The sequence below is a fragment of the Myotis brandtii genome, unplaced genomic scaffold (assembly GCF_000412655.1).
Source record: "Myotis brandtii unplaced genomic scaffold, ASM41265v1 scaffold48, whole genome shotgun sequence".
In the NCBI taxonomy this organism is placed as follows: domain Eukaryota; kingdom Metazoa; phylum Chordata; class Mammalia; order Chiroptera; family Vespertilionidae; genus Myotis; species Myotis brandtii.
The window spans coordinates 2,446,398-2,469,399 of NW_005368341.1; the positions used below are offsets into that span (position 1 = coordinate 2,446,398).

The window sequence follows — 23,002 nt, forward strand, 5'->3', positions numbered from 1 at the left end:
CCCGGCAGCGGCCGCAACGGGCCTTCCCATTGGCTCCTCCGCCTCCCACCAGAATTCGAGTGATTGGTTCCAGAATAGGAGTGACAGAAGCATCTACCAATGACAGTGGTGAGTTCTGCCTTGGAGGCGGGGCGGTGGGAGAGTGAGGAGGGGGCTGAACGCGCGGGGCGGGGCGTGAGAGTTGACAGCCTTGGAGGTGAGAGAGGGACTTTGATTGGGCTGCCCTGGAAAGTGGGTCCCCGAGTGTCTGCGCGCGCCCCGACACCCACAGACACAGACGGGCGCACGCCTCCGTAGGCAGGTTGCGAGGACTCCACCCTCCAGCGGCCGATTGTACAACTTGAGACTGAGGCAAACTTGACTTTGAGGTACACCTGTTTCTGGTAGGATGTTCTGGAGTTGGCACCGGCAGAATCCATGCTTTCCCCTGATTTCAGGAATATCTTAGTTTTCTTGGCGAGGAGACTGATGAAACGAAGCAGCAGTGTCTGAATACTGGGTTGAACAATGGGCTGCTCCTTCCACAACCTATCCTCACATTGGTAGTTATGCAGTGAAATGAGGTAATGAAATTTTATGTTCCGAGACAATAACTCTGAATTGCAGGGGTCAACGTGGAATTGTACGACGCCATTACACCATCAGTTAGATATATTAATGGAGGGCACCCTGTTGCCTTTCCCCAGAAGCAAATGGCCTCTTGGGAGAAATAAATACCAGACTTACTGTAACAACCCACTGTGATAAATTTAGTTTTTATTCTACAGTGAAACTGAAGAGATACAAAGATTTTTGGATGACCGCAGTGATTTTAGATGACTATCAGAAACTCTACCATAAACCAAGGTTTTAAACCTTAATTAATCGGGAACAATTAATTTAAGGGGGTACTGTAGTACCCTCTATTAATTTCCTTGAGATTAAAAAAAAAGAGAGAGAGAAGTGAGAAGTCACATTGGTCTACTCTTGTGTCTGCCCACGCTGACAAGCTTCCTCTGATTTCAGGCACTGTATGCAGGGGTCAGTTTCACTTAGAGAAGCCATCCTTCTCTGCTTCCTTAAGCGGTCAGACCAGAAAGCATACTTGGTTCTATAAAAAGTGCATGAAACAAACCTAATATAAATACTAGAATTGCACCCAATACTTCATCCTATTAAGAGACTAGTGATAGCTCCTCACTTTATCGCACACTAGAATAATTAACATCTATTGAACATTCACTATGTGCTAGTCACTGTTGTAAGAATGTGTCATGTGTTAACTCATTCGGTCCGCCTATAATCCACCAGTAGACACTATTATTGGGCCCATTGTGTTCTCAGCTGAGCCGAAAAAAAGGCTAAATGTGTTGCCTGAGATTACTAGGCTAGTAAATGGAGGGCTAAGCATCTAACCCAGGTGGACGAACTTGAGTTTGTGAGTAAGCCCTCTGCTCTAGCACATCACTGCTTACAGCTGTGGAGTACATGTTTGTATTTTCAATAGTCTGCAAATCTCATCTGTAAGATAAGTTCCCATTAGTTCAAAAGAAATTTCACAAGTGAAGACAGCCCACTACATATATATATATATAATTTGCTTTCCAGAATAGCTTGTTTTAATTATAAACAGGGAAAAGACTTTACTCTTTCAAATTCAGTATAATTGACCTGTTGTGTCACTGTTTCCATCTAAAATTAAAGTTACTCATTAATTAGGAAAGTGCATTCTTTCTTGAGGAAAAAGAGTGATAAGTGGCTCGCTTGTTTCCAGTGACTTTTTCAGCATATCGAGAACAAAAGATTTGACAGATGTAAAGGTGTAAAAAAATGCTGGTAAATCTCTAAGTTGTTGGTTTGATTACAGCATGGTTTCATTATAGAAATGTCATCTCTGTCCACTCCTAAATAAGTATGGAACAACCCCAACACATTAGATTACAATAATTCTGAATTTATACCAAGCCAGAGTCAATAATGATCAATACTTGATTTGGATTTAAAACAACAACCTGGCCACATTTTAAAGGCTTTCTGTGTTTGTTCAAGTCTACTATAGCTAATTTAAGTCAGACATTTAAAGTGAATCTGAACGACCTACACAGAGAACTACAGGGGTAGGCAAAAGTAGGTTTACAATTGTTCATATGGAAAATAATACAATAATTAATAAATCATAATAAAAGAATAAGATCTGTGTTTTGTGTATTCTATAACTGTAAGCCTACTTTTGCCAGCCCCTGTAGTATGATCACAAAATACTATTTTCAGTTACTGATAAGTCATCATGACCTATTTGGGTGTTCAATCACCTTCTCTTTGCTACAGCTACCTTGGTTGTCTCTTAATCTATATTCTCATGAAATAAGTACTGATTTTCATGTGTAAGAAATTCAGTCTCCAAACAAATCAAAAGTGAGCTAAAATAAATCTATTGTCTGCTTTCAAATGACCGTTTGTTGAATTCTTAATATTTTATTCTTATTAAGGATCTCCAGGGGGATAATGGAAACTTTAGGAAAATGTTCTCAGTAAATTGGAAACCCCATTGAAAAAGGTGTGGATTGCTGGGCTAGAAGAGCATTGTGACACTACTATGCTAGCTGTGAGATGGATAGGCCCAGCGCAGGTTATCTCTGTTGTAACGATCTCTGGAAAGTCTACATAAGACTTAATGTTAGTAAGATCTCTTTACTGTGTTGTCTGACTAGAAGACAACATTGAAAACACAATTTGGTGGCATAGGAAATACCTTTGTTCTCAGTAGCCCATGTCTTGTCTGTGGGACAAGAATCCTCCATTAGCTAATCTGAGGTAGAATTATATTATACATACTTCCTAGTTCATAAATGGTAATGGACTATATTTTAGGTTTAAATGAAAACTTGGAATCATTGGCTACATTTGATTAATATGCAGCCCCATGTGAAGGGGGGATGAGATAAAAAATCATTGGACCTACAGAGCTACTAAAACGTCTCTTTTCTAGTTTCATCCAGGTTTGCCAGGCTGTTCATCTAAGGCCCATCTGAATCTAAGAGGCTGTCAGGCTGTCAGTATTAGCAATGAGGTCATGGCTGATAGAAAACACTAAACAGATCCACACTGATGTTCATCTTAAGCTGATTAAGCTCTCAATGTAGGTGGATTCTTTATAGCAACAAGAAAAGCCTTGCCTGAATTTTTGTCCCTGGCAGATGCTTACAGTAAAACTTCTGACAGCTTGTGACAGCCTACGTGCGCCTTTGCACTAGGTGTTCCCTTTGCCTGAAAAGTTCTTGCCCCAGATATCCACAGGACTTTCTCATTTCCATCAGCTCTTGACTCAGATGTCACCACCTTCACAATGATAGCTTTTCTGAAAACATTTTTAAAAATTTATTTTATTATATATAAATATCTGAAATCAATCTAATTGATTTCAGATATGAAGGTAAAGGGAGAGAGAGATAGAAACATCAATGACGAGAGAGAATCATTGATTGGCTGCCTCCTGCACACCCCCTACCAGGGATCGAGCCCACAACCTGGGCATATGCCCTGACCAGGAATCAAATCATGACCGCCTGGTTCATAGGTGGACCCTCAACCACCTAGCCACGCTGGTTGGGCTGAATACCTTTTTAAAATTGCAAGCACCCCTAGGCATTCTCTACTCTCTATTTTTCCAGAGCACCTATCACCATGCAACATATTATATATTATAATTATTTTTTGTTCTGTCTGTCTAGAATATAAGGGCCATGAAGGTAAGACTTTTTACCTGTTTTACAACTTCTGAATCTCCACAACAGTGCTCAGTACATGGTAGACAATCAATATTTGCTCAATGTTGTTGAAAAAGTAGCAAATTCTATCCAGTGCTTGTCTCATGAACTAAAACTGTGCCTTTTGTCAGAAAAAAAATGTGATAACAGGTATGTTTCTGTTGCAAAGGCATAGCCATATAGCAGAAAAATGTTCCATGTGGCTCTGTAAACCATACAGATATCTGCATTGGGGCTGGCATTCAAAAAGAAAGCATATCTTGTAGTATGGTCCTTATACCCACAAAGTGAAAAATATTAGTCTTTGGAGGCTCATCAGAGGTTGAAAAATGGAAAATGAAATTGGTAATAAAGAAAAGGCAGTTAAATTTTTCAGAAAAAAAGTAACCACCTGAAATGGACAGAGAAGGACAGTTGAGAAGGATCAGTTAGGGAGTGACACCTGCTGATTTGTAGTTAGCTCCATCTCACTGGTAGGAACACCTATTCTCAAGAGGCCTCTATAAAGGAACTGAAAAAATTAAGTAGAAAGGGAACATTTCATGTAAATAATAAAAAATGTGCTTTCTTCCCCTCAAGGTTTATTGAGATATAGTTGAGATAAGATTGTGAAAGTTTAAGGTATATAATGTAATGGTTTAATATAGGTTGTAGTGAAAAAAGATTAACACAATAAAGTTAGTTAACATATCTATTACCTCACATAGTTAAAACAATTTTTTTATGGTGAGAACTTTTAAAACATTCTTTTTGCATATTTCAACTATACAACATAGTATTGTTAGCTTACAGTCACCATAATATACATTATGTCCCCAGAACTTATTCATCTTATAATTGGAAGTTTGTATCTTTTGACCAACTTCATGCATTTACCCACTTCCTACCTGCCTGCCACAGGCAACCACCGATCTCTTCTGTTTCTATGAGTGTGGGTTTTTTCAAATTCCATGTATAAGTGAGATCATATAGTATTCATCTTTCTCCATCTGATTATTTAACTTAGCATAATGTTCTCAAGATTCATCCATGTTGACACAAATGGCAGGATTTCCTTTTTATGACTGAATAACATTCTATTGTATCTATTTACCACATTTTCTTTATCCATTTATACATTGATGGACATTTAGGTTGTTAATATGCTTGGCTATTGCAAATAATGCTGCAGTGAACATGGGGGTGCTGATATTTCTTCAAGATACTGACTTCATTTCCTTCTAATATATACCTGAAATGGAATTGCTGGTAGTTCTATTTTTAATTTTTTGAAGACCATATTGTTTTCCATAGTGGCTGCACCAATTGACATTCCCACCAACAGTGTGTAAGGGTTGCTTTTTCTCCATATTCTCACCAGCATATTATATCTTGTCTTTTTGATACAGCCATTCTAACAGCTGTGAGGTGTTATTTCATTGTGGTTTTGATTTGCATTTCCCTGATGATTAGTGATGCTGAGCACCTTTTCATGTACCTGTTGATAATTTGAATATCATCTTTGGGAAAAAAAATGTCTATTCAGATACATTACCAATTTTTAAATTGGTTTGGTTTTATTGCTATTGAGTTGTAAGAGTTTCTTATATATTTGGATATTAACCCCTTATCAGATATGTGCTTTGCAAGTATTTCTCCTGTGGATTGACTTTTCATTTTGTTGATAATTTATTTTTAGTTTGATGTAGTTCCACTGGTTTATTGTTGCTTTTTGTTGCTTGTGTTTTGGGTGTCGTATCCACAGAATTTTGCTAAGACCAGTGTCAAGAAGCTTTTCCCATGATTTGTTTCTAAAGGAACTTCAGAAGAAGCAATAGAAATATGGGAGGTTTTATTTTTAACATAAATATTAGAAGAGTAAATATACCATTATTTCTACAAGGATAGAAGACAGTGTGGAGGACCACCAGTTTTTTGGCTTCTATCTCTATGGCAATTCCTGTTGCCCACTGTGATGCCAGGGGCATATCCTCTAAGCTGATATATAAATAGACTTTTATCATTTAATTGAAAGACTATATTATACAAAGCTAACACATTCAGAGGCTAGAGATGTGGGGACTAAAGTACTGCAAATGTTCTCTTTCCATGCTGTGATATTCCACTTGTTAGTTCCAAACATGATGTCAACAATACATGAGAGCAGTAGTAGTCCTATGAAGAGAGTATGCTTGATTTTCATGGTGTTATTTTGTAGATGAGAGTTTAGAGTGACTAAATGTGTCATGGATTAATTTCCTCCTGGTGGCTGAATTTTACTTTTTGCCACATGAGTGTGTTGAGGGACTGCTGTTAAAATGCAATCAATTCCTGACCAGTGCTTGACTAGAGAAGTTTCTGTTTATTTTAAACTTTTTTGTAGCACACAATTTTCAGTATTCTACTCAGCATCTTATTGAAAAAGTCCATAGTAATACATCTAATAGGCCTGAATGGGAGTTTAATAGCAACAACACTACTAGCATCAGGCCTTACTTAATAGCAACAACATTACTAGCAGCAGGCCTTAGTTAACTCCGCATCAAGTGACTTATTAAATGTCTCCATAGCGTACACTGTTGAGGACTTTGTTGGACAGTCCTGTTCTCACACTTTTGTAGTCCATCGGAAGCAACAAGATATATCTACAAAAAAAAGATAAAAAACATGTCTAAACATATGTTGTTCATAGGAGAAATCCACATAAACTAATATGGAAGTGATGGGAGGGAAAGGTAACTTTTGAGGAAAGGCTTCAGGAAGAAGAGAATGAAGAAGTTTGTCATTAGGAATACACAGGATATGTCAGGAGATGATCCAAGAGCCTGCCTTGACTGATGGTTAATGGAAGATAGGCCTTGGTCTGTTGAGGACAGGTTGTGGAGATTGCCAGACAAGATTTGTACTTTATTGAGTATGCAGTGAGAAGCTGTTGAAGATTCTTGAGTGGGTGGGGAGAACATGAGTGGAGCTGTGCTTTATGAATATTAACGCAAGAATAGTTTACAGCCTGGATTGGAGACTGCACATGTGAGGACAATTTATCAGCTTTGAGAATAGTCCACATGAATTTAGGTAACAAGAGTTAGGGGGATGACAGAGGACATGAAGAGGAGGAAAGGATGGGAGTGATGCTCCTCAGCTGATGGACTTGATAGCATGAGGTCAGGCAACTCTGAAGCCCTAGGCTTGGGTGCCTGAGAGTATTGTGGTGGATTTAACAGGAACCGAGCAGCTTAGAGAAGGAGTCAGTTTGGGGCGAAGATAGTAAATAAAATAAATAAAACCACCAGAGGATATTTAAGTGGGGCAGGGTTTTTTTTCTTCGTTTTATGGAGATGTAATTGGCAGATAGCACAGTATATGTTTAGGGTGTACAGCATAAAGACTTGACTGGCATTTAATGTGAAATGATTATTACCACAGTAAGTTTAGTAACATCCCTAATCTCATAAAGATATAAGAAAAAAAAAGAGAAATGTTTTAGAGGCAGTTTTAAAATGATAGTGAAGTTGAGAAGAACAGAGATATAGATTTTGGAGTTATCCTTGTACATATGGTCATTGAAGCCATGGACACAGATGAAGTTGGCAAGGGAGAAAAGCATATAAATAAAGGAAAAGAGGCTCAAGGAAAAAATTGAGAAATTATACATTTGTGGGGGAGGGAAGAGTTAAAAAACCACCTAGAAAAGAAGGCCAAAGGGAAGCACTCTTTAATAAAGTAGATTCTGGCATCTCAGAAGAAACGTTTGGTAGATGCCTTGTGGGGTCCCTGGCAGCTCATGTCCCCCTTCTCTAAGAACTAATCCTCCTCCAACACACAGAGGGCTTGGGCCTGATGGCTATGTTTGTGCAAAATGACCTTGTTCCTCTGGCCATGGTTGGTTTGACCTGAGTTTGACAACTGACTAAAGCTGGACCAATCACATTTATCCCCTGGGAATTTGGAATTAAGAAATACAATATATTTCTATTAAGGGCATGACCTGGGTGAACACAGAAACTTGTGCAAGGGGTGGCCATCCTCTGTCTCAGGCACAGAGAAAAGAATGAAGTGCCTTGCAGGAAATAGGAACGAGACCAGTGATGAGAAGCAGGGAGGAGGAGGGAGAGGGCCTGAGAATATGATGACTATTTTATGTCTTATCCTTTTTCTTCAGTGCTTAAAACCATCCCCACACCTGCCTGCCTTCCCCTGATACAATCTTAGTATATTTATTCCTACCAACAAATTTACAAATACTCCTCTCTTACCTTCTCAGGAACTTTATTTCTTCAGTTATTCCCTCCCTCTAGTTGATCACATTTTTTATTATTCCCAATATGTATGAACATATTTCATCCTAATATTTAAAAATAGCAAAACAAAGATTATTGTGCTGTCCCTTTCCATCTGCAGTTCTAAATCTCTGATCCTTTCACAGCAGCACTTCTTTTTAAAAACTTTTTCAATTGCATTTAACTTCAATATTACATTAGTTTCAGGTGCACAGCATAGTGGTTTGACATTTATATAACTTACAAAGTGATCCCCTAAATAAGTCTAGTACCCACCTGACACCATACATAGTCATTACAGTATTATTGACTCTATTTCCCTAGACTGTATTTTACATCCCTCTGACTATTTTGTAACTGCCAATGTGTACTTCTTAGTCCATTCACCTTTCTTACCCATCCCCCCAGCCCTCCTCCCACCTGGCAACCATCAGTTTGTTCTGTATCTATGATAGAGTTGTCTACAAGTTAAGTCTGACTGTCTGACTTCTATTCAATCTACTCCAACCTGGCTCCCACACCGCCGTGCCACTGAAAACTTCTAATCAATATTGTCAGCAGCCTCCATATTGCCAGACTCAATGGCTACTCCTTGGACTTCATCCTACCCAAACTTTTAGTAGTTTTCAAGATAGTTGGTCAGGGTCAACTTCTTGAAAAAAATATATCTGTTGGAGTCTTGGATGCTGCAATTACCTGGTCTGTCTCCGACTTTAACCACTGCTATTCAGTGTGCTTCAGTAGTTTTTCTTATTTAGTCCCCTCTAAAATTTGGGCTCTATTCTCTGCTTTCTTCATTACAAACTCATCTTGTTGGTAATCTCAGCTCTTCTCATGGCTTTCAATGAATAAAATGCTGGCAGCTCCCAAATTAATCTCTTCAGTCCAGACATTTTCTCCACTTCTGTATTCAGATATCCAGTTGCCTATTTGACATGGCAAGTCTCCGTGAATGTCTGAAATTAATGTTTGAAACAAAGCTAACTCTTTAATTTCTATACTCCTGTGTTTCCATCAAAAAGAAATTCTATATTTTTTTCACTTCAGTGAATGGTATCATCATCCAAACTGTTATTCTACACAAGACAACCTGAGCAGTCTTGGTTCCTCACTCTCCTTCCTCCTCAACTCCAAACCATCATCTAGTCCTATCATTTGTGCCTCTAAATAAATGTCTAATTCATCAACTTCTCTCCATCTCCATCTCCTCTGCTAACATTAATCCACACCACTATCATCTCTTAGCTGAGCTATTGCTACAGCTGCCAATTGGTCTTCCAGCTTCTACTCTTGCCTTCCTTCATCTTTTCTGCTTATCAGTCAGGAAAAACCTGGAACTGTGTTGAAGCATGTCATTTCCTGCTTAAATCAATTCAGTGTCTTCTACTTACTTTGCAATAAAAATCCAAATTCCTTAAAATAGCTTAAAAGGCCATGCCTGCTCTGGCTTCTGCCTCCTTCTTTACCTAATCTTGCTCCATACTCCCCCCACCCCCATCCTTTGTGCTCCAGCCACAGTGACCTCCTTTCACTTCCCCTGAGACACCACTGCAGGGCCTTCACACAGGTGTATCCTCAGCATAAACGCCTCAGTTTCTGTGAGTGGCTTCCCCACATTCTTCAGATTTCAGTTTAAATGTCATGTCTTTAGAGTATCCTCTGAGTCCTCACTCATCACTAATAACCTACAATCTATCATTAAGCCAGTTTGTTTCATCTGTGGTGCTCCTTACAAGTTGTAAATATACATTTGTTTATGTGCCTATGATAAGCCTTCCCCACTAGATTGTAAAGTCTCCAAAAGCAGGGACCTTGTTTCTTCTGTTCACTACTTGATCACGTAACACCTTGCCAGCGCCTAGAATAGAGCAGGTGCTCTTCAAGTGTTTGTGAAAACTTTAGTAGTTACTGAGAACTTCTAGGTCCTGATTCCAATCCTTGTGCAGCCCTATTACAATTTCTGTGGGGGAGTTTCCTGTAGTCTATCTTAAAATCCTCCTTGTTGTTTCAGTTTAATGTACAGGTTTCTGTTCTTATAATTAAATGGTTGGTTGCTGAGCACCTCATCCTTTTAAAAACTTTATCAATGTCAAATATTGTTGAATGGGCAAGAGGTAAAGGGCTAAGCAAAAGTCATGAGATCTTATCACTGGTAATCTTCAAGCCCAGTTGTGTCTGTAAAATGTGGCCCCGTGGAAGCCAGATTATGGTTGGGCTGATGAGAAGGGTGTGAAGGTAGATGCAACCAATGTAAGAACTTTCTTTTTTTTTTTTTTGAGAAATGTAACAGTAAAAATAAGGCATGAAGTAAAATGGGATCTTGGGGTTGAACAGAGTCCAAGAAAGTATATGTTGGTTTAGTATTAAAGAATAGGGAAGGAACATCTATTGATTTGTCTACAAGCCAAGGAGAAAAAATATGAAGAAGCAAATGGGGAGAATGAGGAGAAGGATTAGTAGATTTAACTTCTATGAGGCAGTAGAGGATTTGATCAGGAGCACAAGTTTGATAAAAAGGGACAGTGTTTCCCCCTCCATTACAGGAAGAAAGGAAGAAAGTGAAGTAAAAAAAAATGTTTTTATATTGAGGAAAGGGTTGAGTGTGGCCACTTCAGGAAGTAGCACTGTCATCTACAACTGGTTGTCAAGGAGAGAGTCAGCAGCTCTTGACTTTTCCAAACCACACCTACACTCCTTGACTCCATCATCTCCCTGCCCAAGACTACCGATGCTGTCCTCTGCCATAGTCTCACTGCTGCTTAAGGCCACAGTGCCTGATGGAAATGTCCCTTATTTCTTAGGTGGGATGGAACAGGAAAAAGCCTGCAATCACTGAGAAGTGTGGTCAGAAGGGAATGTGGGGGTTTGAAGAGCTCTGACATCAGAAGGAATCTGACAGGGACACAGAACTGTGTTTTTCAAACATGTAGATCACCAGACATTATTGGGGCCCCTTATAAAAGTACATATTTCAGCCCTCTTCCCTGAAGAGTCTAATTCAGAAAGTGTGAGAGTGGGAGGAGTAGGATTGCATAATTTTTAACAAGTTCCCAAGGTGATCTTTATGATTGGGCAAATTTGAGAAATAATGGATTCAAAATGAATAAAAGTTCACCAAATTTAATTACAGGGCCAAATATTTTCTCAATTGTTAGCCAAATACAAATAAATGTTGTTAACCGAAATCAATTCATAGAAATTACCCAGAGAGAATAGTTTTCAAAGAATTGGTGTCTAATTCTATGATTCTAAATAATTTACAGCGATATTTAAAATATAAGACTAGTTTATAGATACTTCTTTATTGCAGAACATTTCATTGAGGAAAAGGTAAATGGAACTGTCTGGCTAACAGTTATTATTTATAAGATAACGAGTCAGATATTTTAAAGCCTGTTCTGCTTCTAGTTTGCTTAGCTCCCAGATTAATAAACTAAACATTATGAAATCTAAGAATGTAACTTGATCATATCCATTCCTCATGTTCTTAAAGGAGATCTTCAGTACACATGCAGTAGAACCACAGAGAGTAGATCCAGTTTCAATATTTTTTTCCATTCCCTCCTAGAAAGGGTGATTTGTATTGATATACAACAGTCAGCCCCCAGACCACTTGCTGGGACTTCAGGGCCCCACTAATTTGTACCAGTTTTCCTCTATTCTAGTTAGCCCTGGCCATCAGGTATAAATTAGTGCTAAATCAGTATTAGCTGATACTTCCCCAGGTGTGGGAAGTGTGGAAACCTGATCACATGAGCAAACACAGCCCTTCCTGGCTACATTTTAAATAAGGTGGGTGTTACTATTCGGTATGGGGAAAAGGGTTTTAAACAAATCTCATGCCACCTTAATTTGCATTAGCTTGATGTACTGATATCAATAGTCAGACTCCATTTTTAGTTATTACAGTTTCCCTACCACCCTTCACACTTTAGGGGGACTTCTCCTGCCCTTCCTATTTCTTTTCACCTCCAACCATGCTGTATGCCCCACACCCTTTTTCATTTCTAGTACTACTTACTTATGGGTTGAGTGGATGCACCAGCGGGGACGTAGTTTACATATGTGCTTTGGTTGCTCACCTTGGGTGGAGCACTGTCCTAAATAAGCTTCAGTTTTGCCTCAGCACCATTACTCAACAAGGTATTTATACAAGCGCCACTTAATAACACGAGAATAAACAAGGTATTTAAACTTGTTATTGAGGAAAGAAGCTTTAGCTGCCCACTTTCCTTACTCAAGGGCCAGTCTCACTTCATTTATTCTTAGAAAACTCTTAAGGAGTTTTCTCTACAGAAAATCAGGCAGAGCACAAGTACTGTAAGTCAGGTCTAAGTGCCTTTTATCTTTGAAAGGACTGGTTCCTTTGTTAATTATCAATGACGAGGAATCTTGTCATTTCTCTCAGCACTTCCAAGTAGTGGTTGTCCTTGTCATATGGCCTATAGGTACTCAAGGTGTAAGCTATACATTTAACACTTTTGTAAATATTGAAAACATGTGTTAATTAGCCATAACATGTAGCCATAGATGAAACAGAAACAAATGTTCAAAATTCCAACAAAATTGGTGTGACTCTACCAGAAGAGATTTTTCTCTTCTGTATCCTGAGTTTTATAGACATTTCATAATATGTTTAAATCAGTTTCGTACCTATGACCTTCCTATATGCAACAATTCCATAAAGTAATTAGAACACATATACTATTTCCATTTTGCAGTTGGGGAAACTGAGGCCTGCAGCATTGGCTGGCATCACAGTTATCACATGAGAGATTCAGAACTGAAAATTGGGTCTCTTGAGTCCAGGCCCAGATTTTTTCCCTCACTTAGAAAAATTGCCTTTATTGCAAGAGGGTCAGGGATGTGATCACTGAGTAATAGAGAGCATGGAGCTTTTCCATCCATAGTCTTTGAAAGACCTGTGAGCTAATAGTATGTTCCAGAGAGGACACTTATGCCAGAGAGATTGATTACCTACATTCAGGGCAACCTGATGATGCACCCTGATAGGAGAAGGACCTGTCTAAAGGTCCTCGTTTGCTTTAAACATCCAGAGTTCCTGATAGAAAGACAGGGTGTGGTAATTATATATCTTGCTTTTGGCTTATCTTCTTCATATCCTTACTCTCACAGATGTCTTTCAAACATTGGTAATTACAGCTTTCAGAGCCAAAACCTACAAACCCATAAGCCACACAGATGACACACTAAAATCTACTCAAACATGTAAGGCTGAAAGAAATTTCAGTGCTACTGGATTCACATTTGAAAAAAAATGACACACAAAACTACTTACAAAAGAAGTAGCCTTTATTTCTATGTCATGGCCATACTCTACTACATAGACGTGCAGTTGTGTCTTATTGTTCTTTGGGGGTGCATATTAACTCATTTGCTTCTAAATTTAATTAGTGGCTTAAAAATAGACTGCAGTATGTGTGTAGATGACAAGACCATATGATCAAAACCAAATGCAGTAATCTGACATTGGAAAATGAATCCAAGTTAATGAAACCAACCTGAAACAATGAAGGAACTGCTTCTAAGCAAGATGAAGAATCAGTATCAAGAAATAAGTACAACACAGAAAAGTTGTTGTCCTTGTCATATGGCCTATAAATGGAACCTGAATTAATAACATCATAATTTCTTAAGAATCCAGCAACGTCTTGCTACAGTGGCAGCAAGAACTATATAATGTATGGTGGAATTTTCCACCGTATATATCACTGGCCAGACCATTGGTAATATGTCCTGTCTAATTTGGGGTCCCACAGTTTAGGGGGGTCTGAATGCTTAAAGAATTATGAAGATAGAATTATGAATTATGCCATTTTATTTGACTGGGAGAAGCAGTACAGAGGGCTCAGTAATGGTCTTCATGTATATTTAGTTCCATAAATATTGGGGTGTGGGTATTTTTTCATTGTAGAAAGAATGTAAGGAAATGTCATAGTTTTGAGAAAGGGTAAATAGAACTAGCATATGTTCAGTGTGCTGGACACTCTATGTACATTATCTCATGGAATCTTCACAGAAACACTGCAGTGGATCCTCATAGAAACTGAGATGAGAGAGAGTAATAATACAAAGGTCAAAGTCCTTTATCTGGTATTCAGTTCTAGGGCTGTTTCCCTCCAAGTCCTGTGCCCCTGACACCATATCTATAACACTACATTGGGTAGGGTTATGCAGTTCTCCTCTCTTTCAATTCATGAATAGTTTCTAGAGACATAGCTGGGATAGTGATATAGTGTTCCTATCTATAAATAGGAAAATGAATTCAATTCCTCTGAGGTCACCTTTAGCAGCAGTTATTTTAGATTAAAATTCAGATCAGTAGAGATTTAGTCCAAGGCTTTTACTGGGCACATTATTATTCTTTTTTAAAAATCATTAAATATCTGAGGCCTATGGCATGAGTAGACTTTAGGTGTGTGTATATAAAGTTTTCTCCACCTACTTAAATGTCCAACAATAAGGAATGGGTCCAGTGGAATTCAAAATTTGGCTAGAATACGTGCAAGGAAACCTATCCAAAATTAAGAGCAATGTCAAAGACTTAGTGGAAGAAATTTTAATGATATAAGAAAATGTTTTTATATATTAGCAAATTAATTTTTAAAATCAGTAAGAAAAAAACACTATAAGCTATTTTTCCAATTGAATTTAAATATATATTTACATATGCATGATTGAAAACAACTGGGAGAATATATACCAAAGTATTAAGGGTGGGAACTGGACTTTATTTTCATCTCTGGGCTTCTCTAAAACAAACAGGTCTCATATATGTTACTAGAAAAAAATGCTTTGCATAACACTCTGCATAATTTTCTGCAAAAGTTTTAAAATTTAGAAATAGAATAAAAATATGTCATGAATGGGAGTATGTATAGGATAAGGAACATTTATAAAATAGCATCAAGCCCATTGGTGGCAGCAAACTGTCAGTGTACCTATCAATGGAAATAAAATTGGCCCTTCATATAATTTCTTATGCTAAAATTATTATAGACTAGAGGCCCAGTGCATGAAATTTGGGCACTGGTAGGGTCCCTAGTGGCTGCTGAATGCCGGCCGGGTACTGCCTCCCTTCCCCCAGCCAGCCCTGCCCCCTGGTTGAACTCCTGGACAACTCCCGGTTGAGGGGACAATTTACATACTACGCTTTTATTATATAGGATTACTACCAGTGTTCTTTTATCCCCTGTCCCTCTACTCGGAAGGCACACAGAAAACAGCTAAGCATTGGCACTGGGTGTGTAAAATAGATGTAATGATCACAGCCTGCTCATGGGGTTCTCAAAAGATTTAAATAAAATTATACTTCTAAAACTCCTAGCACAGTGCCTGGCACATAGTTAGCATTTATTGAGTGTTTACTGTGTTGGTAGTTCTTACTGATAAGCTACAGAACAGAGTAATTCTATAGAGGAAGATGGTTATTGATCTAAGAAGTTTATATTAGCCACCTGGCACAAATATTTCATTTTAAATAGCCTTGCAATTAATGTATGTGGTGTCCAAAGGAATCTCTGGCATATTATAATTATGTAGTACATTACATTCACTACACTTACCAAGTTTTAATGAGTAAAGAAAACAGGAAGCCATAATATCATTCAATTTTTCTTTAATCATTTTGCTTATGTTTTTATTACCAAAAATGATTGAAATATAAAAAGAATTAACATGTTGCAATTATATTGTTTGTCTGCATCTAAAAATTTTCATTTGTGATTAAAAACAGCTTTGAATTTAGCTATGTCCTTTACTATGTAATACAAACAGAAAGCACACCTAACATTCTTCTTTGAAAATACCATCATCCATTTGGAGACTGTCTCAGTCAATTCAGGCTACTGAACAAAACGCCATGGATGGCTTAGACAACAAACATTTCTCTCTCCCGGTTCTGGAGGTTAGGAAGTCCAAGGGCAAGGTGCTGACAGGTTTGGTGTCTGGTGGAAGTCTGATTCCTGGTTCATAGATAGCTGTCTTCTCTGTCTTCACATGGTAGGGGAAGAGGAGAGAGATCCACCCTCATGACCTAATCACCTCCCAAAGGTCCTAGGGGGGTAGGATTTCAATATATGAGTTTTTTTGGGCATAAACATTTAATCTGTAGCAGAGATATGCACACACTTGTGTAAATGTATGTTAATCATCTATGTTAGGTAAAATTGAAATGGTTAAATGTTCACATTGTTAAGGAAAATAATTTTAGTAGGGGTCACATTTCTAGATGAAGACACATTAATCCAATGATTTCAAAGAGTATGGCTTGGGTCTTTCACATTTCAAGAGCAAGAATAAAAGTCTTGCCCTGACTGGTTTGGCTCAGTGGATAGAACATCGGCCTGCGGACTGAAGGGTCCCAGGTTCAATTCCAGTCAAGGGCATGTGCCTTGGTTCCAGGCACATCCCCAGTGGGGAGTGTGCAGGAGGCAGCTGATCGATGTTTCTCTCTCATCGATGTTTCTGGCTCTCTATCCCTCTCCCTTCCTCTCTGTAAAAAAAAAATCATTAAAATATATTTTAAAAAAAAAGAAGAATAAAAGCCTTTAGTTACCTACTAAATGAAAGATGCAACAATTACTACTATAACTGGTAAGAAAGTGGTTTGGAAATATGAGTGGGATTTTAAACAATCAAACTTAGACATGTTTGTCTCCCACTTCGATCGAGAATAAAGGTATTTATTTAGGGGAGCAAACAAATCCAAATGACTTGTTGGCAAATGTATTTGTTCTCTGGAGAATAGGATGTCTTTTAACAAATGCAATTAAGGATTCTATCTCACATATCAACCCTGTCCCTTTCTGTCTCAGTCCTCATTCTCTGACCATCTTAGAAGCCCTTGTCTGATTCCCTCCAGGATAGTTGCTAATTAATTTCTCCGGGGGTCCACCTTCCTCCTAGCTCTTGAGGCTTTTTCAGGGAAAAGTTTGTCCGAGGGGATATTTGTCAACCCTTGCCTGTCCTCATAACTTATTTTTCAGATAAGAGATTTATTTTTGGCTCTAGAAGGTAGGCTAATGGGAGAGAAGGGGCTCAAAATACCATCACCATCCAGTATATAGCTGGGTAAACTAATTCTGCCAAAGAACACAGGTTTCTGTATTTCCTTGTGTATGCTCAGTGGGATTTTAAAAAACATTATCAAAATTTCACATTTTAAACTTTTTAATGTTTGTGTTTCTATCATGTGTTTTGAAGACAATTTCAAAGCAAGAAAAATAGAATACAGGTAAAATTCAAAGGGGGAAAGGATGGGAGCCTATGAAAAGTTCCTTTACCCTCTCCCACTTAAAGCAAATTCACATTTGACTGAATGGGTGGTTCTACATTTGTATCCCAGGTAGCAAATTATTCTTGTGGATAAATAAGGAATGTCTTTTTCTCTCCCCAGGAGAAAAATTACATGGCTCTAGATTTGGATACTAGGCAGAAGCTGCCAATAAGGGACAGAAAATACTTATTTTAACATTAGTAGGTTTAGAAGAGAATAGATGTCTCAAGCAACAGAGAGAACATATTTGGATCTGTAAAATGAAAAGGGCTTGAAGAAAACCGTATTTTGTGTTGGACAGACTTCCTAGACAGGAAAGAACCCACATGAACGCTGAGGGGCAACTCAGTTAAGTGGCCTGAATTTCACTGTCTTCAACTTTAAAATCTGGTGATTAACCTGGCCAAGCAAAGATATAATAAACATAGATTGGAATAAATCTGCATTTTCTAAGCCTGATGCATTTTAAAAATGGAATTAAGTGACTGACTGTAATCTTGAAAATGAAAGGAAAGAAGCCAGTCATGCCTCCTGCAGTAAAGAGTGTTCTAATGAAAAATTCTGTTGTCTCTGAGAAAAAATTACAAAGAGATAGAGACTCAAAATCAACTGAAAGGCCACTGCCTCCACTCTGAGGCTATAAAGGAAGGACTAGAAAAGGAATGTTCTCTGTAAAAATATAAATGTTAAAAGATAAGCATTTTACTTGGATTGCAATCCAAAAGCAAATAAATAAATTAAATGTCAAAGATATTCTCTGTACAAAACCTAGTATATACTGGGTGCTAAAAATCTGTCCATGGTCCGTGACTGAATATTCTCTATATACAATGTGTCGGTGTTAAATGCATGCCATAGTTCATTTATTATAAGATATTTTTCACGTCCTAACATATCTGAACTTAATGTCTTATCATGGTTTAATTGGCAGCCTCTCTTTTCGTAGCACTACTTAATGTCACAACTTATACAGGTGGTGTCTTAGCTTTGATGAAGTACAGTTTAAACTCCAAAATTCTGTCTAGAGTCCTAAGCACCTCATGGATATTTTAGTACATGTAAGTTATCTTAAGAGTAAGCTGGAAAATGCTAAAGAAATGCCTGTGAGAAGGTCTATTCTTGGAAGTAAAAATGTATGGTTAGAAGAAGGTGGGTGGGCAAAGAAAATGAGCGATATCAGTGATTGGCATCAAACTCAGCTAAGGTCTCTCTTGCCTCGTTCCCTAAGCTCCTGAAGCTGGATCTAGTCAGTGCCAGTCCCTTCACTTTGCCTTGGAAATCACTGACACGTGATCGCCATGAAAGCTGGAACCCGTGGAAAAGATCCATATACCCTAAAACAGCAGAAGAGTATGCATAGTGCATTTCCTATGTGTTGCATTTCTCCAAGGTTAAGGTGTTTTGCACTTTCAAAAGGTTTAGATCTTCGTAAGATTCATATAAAGTAAACATACTTTTTAAAATATTTAATTGAAGCATTTTTGTCACTCCATTTCGATCAGCTCAATAGCATCAGTTTTATTTTGTTCATTAAAAAATAAACTAAAACAAAACAAAAAAACACAACATCAGTTCTTCCATAAGGGCTTCAAAGGTCTTAACTTGAAGAAAGTAGCAAAGCAGTCAGTATTATTAAAACCAACAACTTATTTTTTAAAGAGATGAATATATTATGTATATCACATATAGATGTGTAGATAAGGCTGTGGAAGAGTGTATCAAAAGTGGTTACTTCTGAACAAAAACTGTAAGAGCTCTTTTTTTTCCTTACCTGTATTTTTAAAGTTTGCCACAGCAAACATTTGCAGTAATAAAAAAGCCATAGGACCCTAGCCTGTTTGGCTCAGTGGATAGAGCATTGGCCCAAAGATTGAAGGGTTCCGGGTTCAATTCCGGACAAGGGCACGTACCTCAGTTGCAGGCTCCATCCCCAGCCCTGGTCGGGGCCCATGCAGGAGGCAACCAATCAATGTGTCTCACATCAATGTTTCTCTCTGTCTCTCCCCCTCCCTTTTACTCTCTCTAAAAATCAATGAAAAAATATCCTCAGGTGAGGATTAACAAAAATAAAGTGTAGGTGGTATCATCCTTCTAATGAAAACCTTTCAATGGCTGGCCTCCTGGCTTCAAATAAAAGCCAAGATTCTTGGTGGCTGGTTAAAAAAAAAAAAAAAAAGCAATAGGGGTTTTACTTTTTTACAATTAAACAATGGATATTATAAAGTGCAGCTAGAATCTTCAAAGGTGCATCTTCAAGGGTGCATTTGTTTACTAATTTCTTCCCAGAAAGTGACCATCCAGTCCTGCCACAAAGTTGAATTTAAAGTCTGTCATATGTGAGACAGAGAGCCAGCCAGCTGATGTGGAAGGAACAGTCCTGCCCTCCCTGACAGACATGGAGACCTCTGCGTGTTTCAGTGTATTGACAGCACAGTGCGCATTTGCAATCTGCTTTCTCTGGCCCGGCCACAGAAGGCAGCAATTTACTTAAAAGCATAAATCTCTTGATCTGGATTTTGTTCAAAATGCTACAGCTGAAGAGTCTTTTATATGAATATCACTTCAGTCCCTTGAAGCATACAACCCCTTCAGTACAGGTCTTTCTCCTACTGTAACCAAATTAAAAATATTGATAAGCGCCATTTAAACAGTAGTGATGCAGTACTAAACCAAGCATCCTCTTTTGCTGAACTATTAGCACAGTTTTTAGATGCCGTGCCTCTACCATGTAGTGGGTAGAAAATTCTATTTCTGATTTTTATGTTACTCAACAAAAGGTCAATATTATTCAGGTTCTTTGTTCCCTCGAGTCGTGTTAATAACATTTATTAACATATAGCTCTTTCCTCTTTTACCTTAGGTGTATATAATTTTATCAGCTTTGCAGGAAAAACAGATACCCTTAGGGTCTGAACTGGTATTTGAGCAGATAAGAACACTTTTAGCTCACACCTAATAACATTACATTATTGTTTAGAGAAAGATAGCAGGCTATGTCTTATACATTTTAATGTATTCTTTCAGTCATCAAGTAACAAGTGAATTGTCCTACTGATAAACCTTAGGACTCATATCAAATTGTGAATGATGTCTGGTTACTAAGAGCAGAGGAAAACATGTGATAGACAGCATTTCAGTTACTTTTGGATCCTGTATGTATGTATGGAACCTCTTCACATATTGCTTGGAGAACATACTTGCCATTGATTTCTGAGGGAGAACAAAGCGAATGGAAAGGAGAACTGACTGACTATGAAATTGGGTAATGGAACCTCTCCAAGCCTCAGTTTCCTCCCTGGTAAAACAAAGAAGATAACTTCTTCCTCACAGGGTGATTGTGACTATTAAGAAGGATGGTGTAGTAATATGAAAACAATTTGTAAGGCACTATGTCGGTTATTATTGCATAAATATGAAGCACTGAGCACATTCGGAAAGACCTTGTAAAATTTGGTGCTTTCGCACTGAGGGTAGCCACTTAACCAGAGAGGCAGAGAAGAGGATAGGCTGAACACTGTTGACTTTGGCACTACAAAGCCCACCCCAGAACTTCCTGTTTGCAGCGCCATTCACGCTCCATCAAGGGAGAGGGTCCACTCTGCCTCTCGGAGCAAAGGAACTCTTCCTCTGGCGAAGGGGTCTGATGTGGCTGATGTTGTCCACTTTAGCATCAGTAAAGGTGGGAATATTAATGCAAACGAGGGGGTTAGCATTCTCCTGAGGGACTTCAGGGAAGCTTTTCCACCTGGGAAGAGAGATGGGCAGGAACTGCGATTTAAACAGCTATTGGGTGTTAACTAAATACACCACGAGGAAAGCTGACTAGATGAAATACAGACCAAGTCTTTCTGTCTCTACATATACATCCAAGTCCTGTGAACACAGTAGTATCACACCCCAGGTGAGAGTTAAAGCTAGCAGACTAGATGAATCCTGTGTCCAGGGCATAGAAAGATGCCTGTTGGTTGAAGAGATCTGCTCTGTTTTCTGCAAGCAGAAATTTTACCTACTACCATCAGCATCTTATTTTGTGGCAACAGAGACAAACAAAGGGGATTTTCCTGAGCAGTGTGAATGACAAAAAATGAGGCAAATTATTGAAAAACTGGTAGGTGTTCATCAAAGAGCAGCAAATATGATATATAATCCTGGAGGGACTGCCTTCAGAGGGAAGATGAAAGAGACAAGTCTCCCAGCATGACCACCGGCTCTAACTAACGGGGATTGGTTCATTGGCCACAAGTACTTGAAGGGTGTAAATAGCAGGGACAGAAAGGAATTATTTAGTGTGGTCCAAGGGGACAGCAGGAGGAGTGATGGAAATGAAAGTCAGAACAAAGATGATTTAGGCAGCGGAGCAAGTCTCATGCCCTAATGGAGAGCTCTATTATAGACTGTGCTGCCCCGTCCCCCGGGAGGGGTGGAAGCCCCATCACTTCTGCCATCTACAATTGGAAAAGGCACTAAAAAGTAGATCAGCATATTGGAGAGGGAAAAAACCACCACATGCCCTTAGAGAATCAGAGGGATGACTTAATAGGTCTTTTCCATCTCAAATTACTGCAATGTGGCTTGTGCGCATGGGGACCTGAGTTGCTAGAATAATTTTCCATCATGTGGGCTTCTTTCTGTTACTAGCGGGCCTTGGTGAAGAAATGATAATAGGTAATGGAGAGCAGGTTCTGCGTTATAAATGGAAGTCTACAGTGTACTGATGCTGTGGTGTGAAGGCGAAATTGACTCGCTTATGTTTTGCATTGAGATGTCAATGTGAATAAACACATGCACATGCTGATTTCCAGTCCCAAACAACACACACCTATTGATTGAGACCCAAGACAAAGGGGAAGGAGCTCTGCCACAACTGGATGGTGGCTACATACATGAAAGTTCGAGTGGTTTATTTTCTAATCTAGGAAAATAAATTATCCAAACATTTAAACTCTATCTTTTAAAAAAAAATTAAGAAGAAAATTATTTGGCCTTCAAAAACTAAGGAACATTTACTATGTAGGAACTTGAGGACCCACGTCTTTGAATGTGTTTACACTGTATTTCTGTCCACAGCTGCAATCGTCTTAGCAACTGACACATCCTGAAACTCTCGGTGGCCCAGAAGGCACATGTGGGCATAAGGCAGTGCCATCCTGGGGCAGCAACTGCAAGTGATGGGCACAGCCTGGTCAGATGGAAATTGGGGCAGGCAGAGGAGAGCCAGTGTTACCGGCACTGCTAGAAGGCACACAGCTGAGGCAATAACCACCCCTCTCAGCCAGAGGATGGCAGAAGCCAGGGGACCAAAATGGTCAGATGACAAGAGAGAGAGGCAGTGAGGAAGAAGGCAAACGAATCTAGTGTAGGAGGGGGGCAGGCCCACAGATGTTAAGTTCTCCGCAGGTGGAGGCTATCACAGTTCCTGATTAAAAAAAACACTGTATGTGGTCGGGTGTAAGTTAAACTTGGCGTTCTGGAACACTGACGTTTGCTACACATTCAGGGTTTGACTTACACCCGACAGATATAGGTCAACCCTCATCCTGCTGCTCTCGGCAGCTGTAACCAATGGGAGGCAGAGCGGCCCAGCACACCAGTTTAAGCTGCTGCTAATAGATGGAAATCAACCTAACCCCATTTCCTGCCTCTCTGCTCTCCTCACTTGTCTATTCAGGGCCAATTTAGGCTCAGGCTGAGCTGCTGGC

General features: G+C 38.9%; 1 long non-coding RNA gene across 1 annotated transcript in view; it reads left to right on the forward strand.

Annotated features, from left to right (window-relative positions):
- The first annotated feature begins 23 nt into the window (after window positions 1-23).
- Window positions 24-23,002, forward strand: part of LOC106727776 — a 63,572-nt gene continuing 40,593 nt past the window's right edge. Inside the window, exon 1 of the long non-coding RNA XR_001364025.1 lies at window positions 24-108. This is a non-coding gene — a long non-coding RNA (uncharacterized LOC106727776). The remainder of the gene's footprint in view (window positions 109-23,002) is intronic.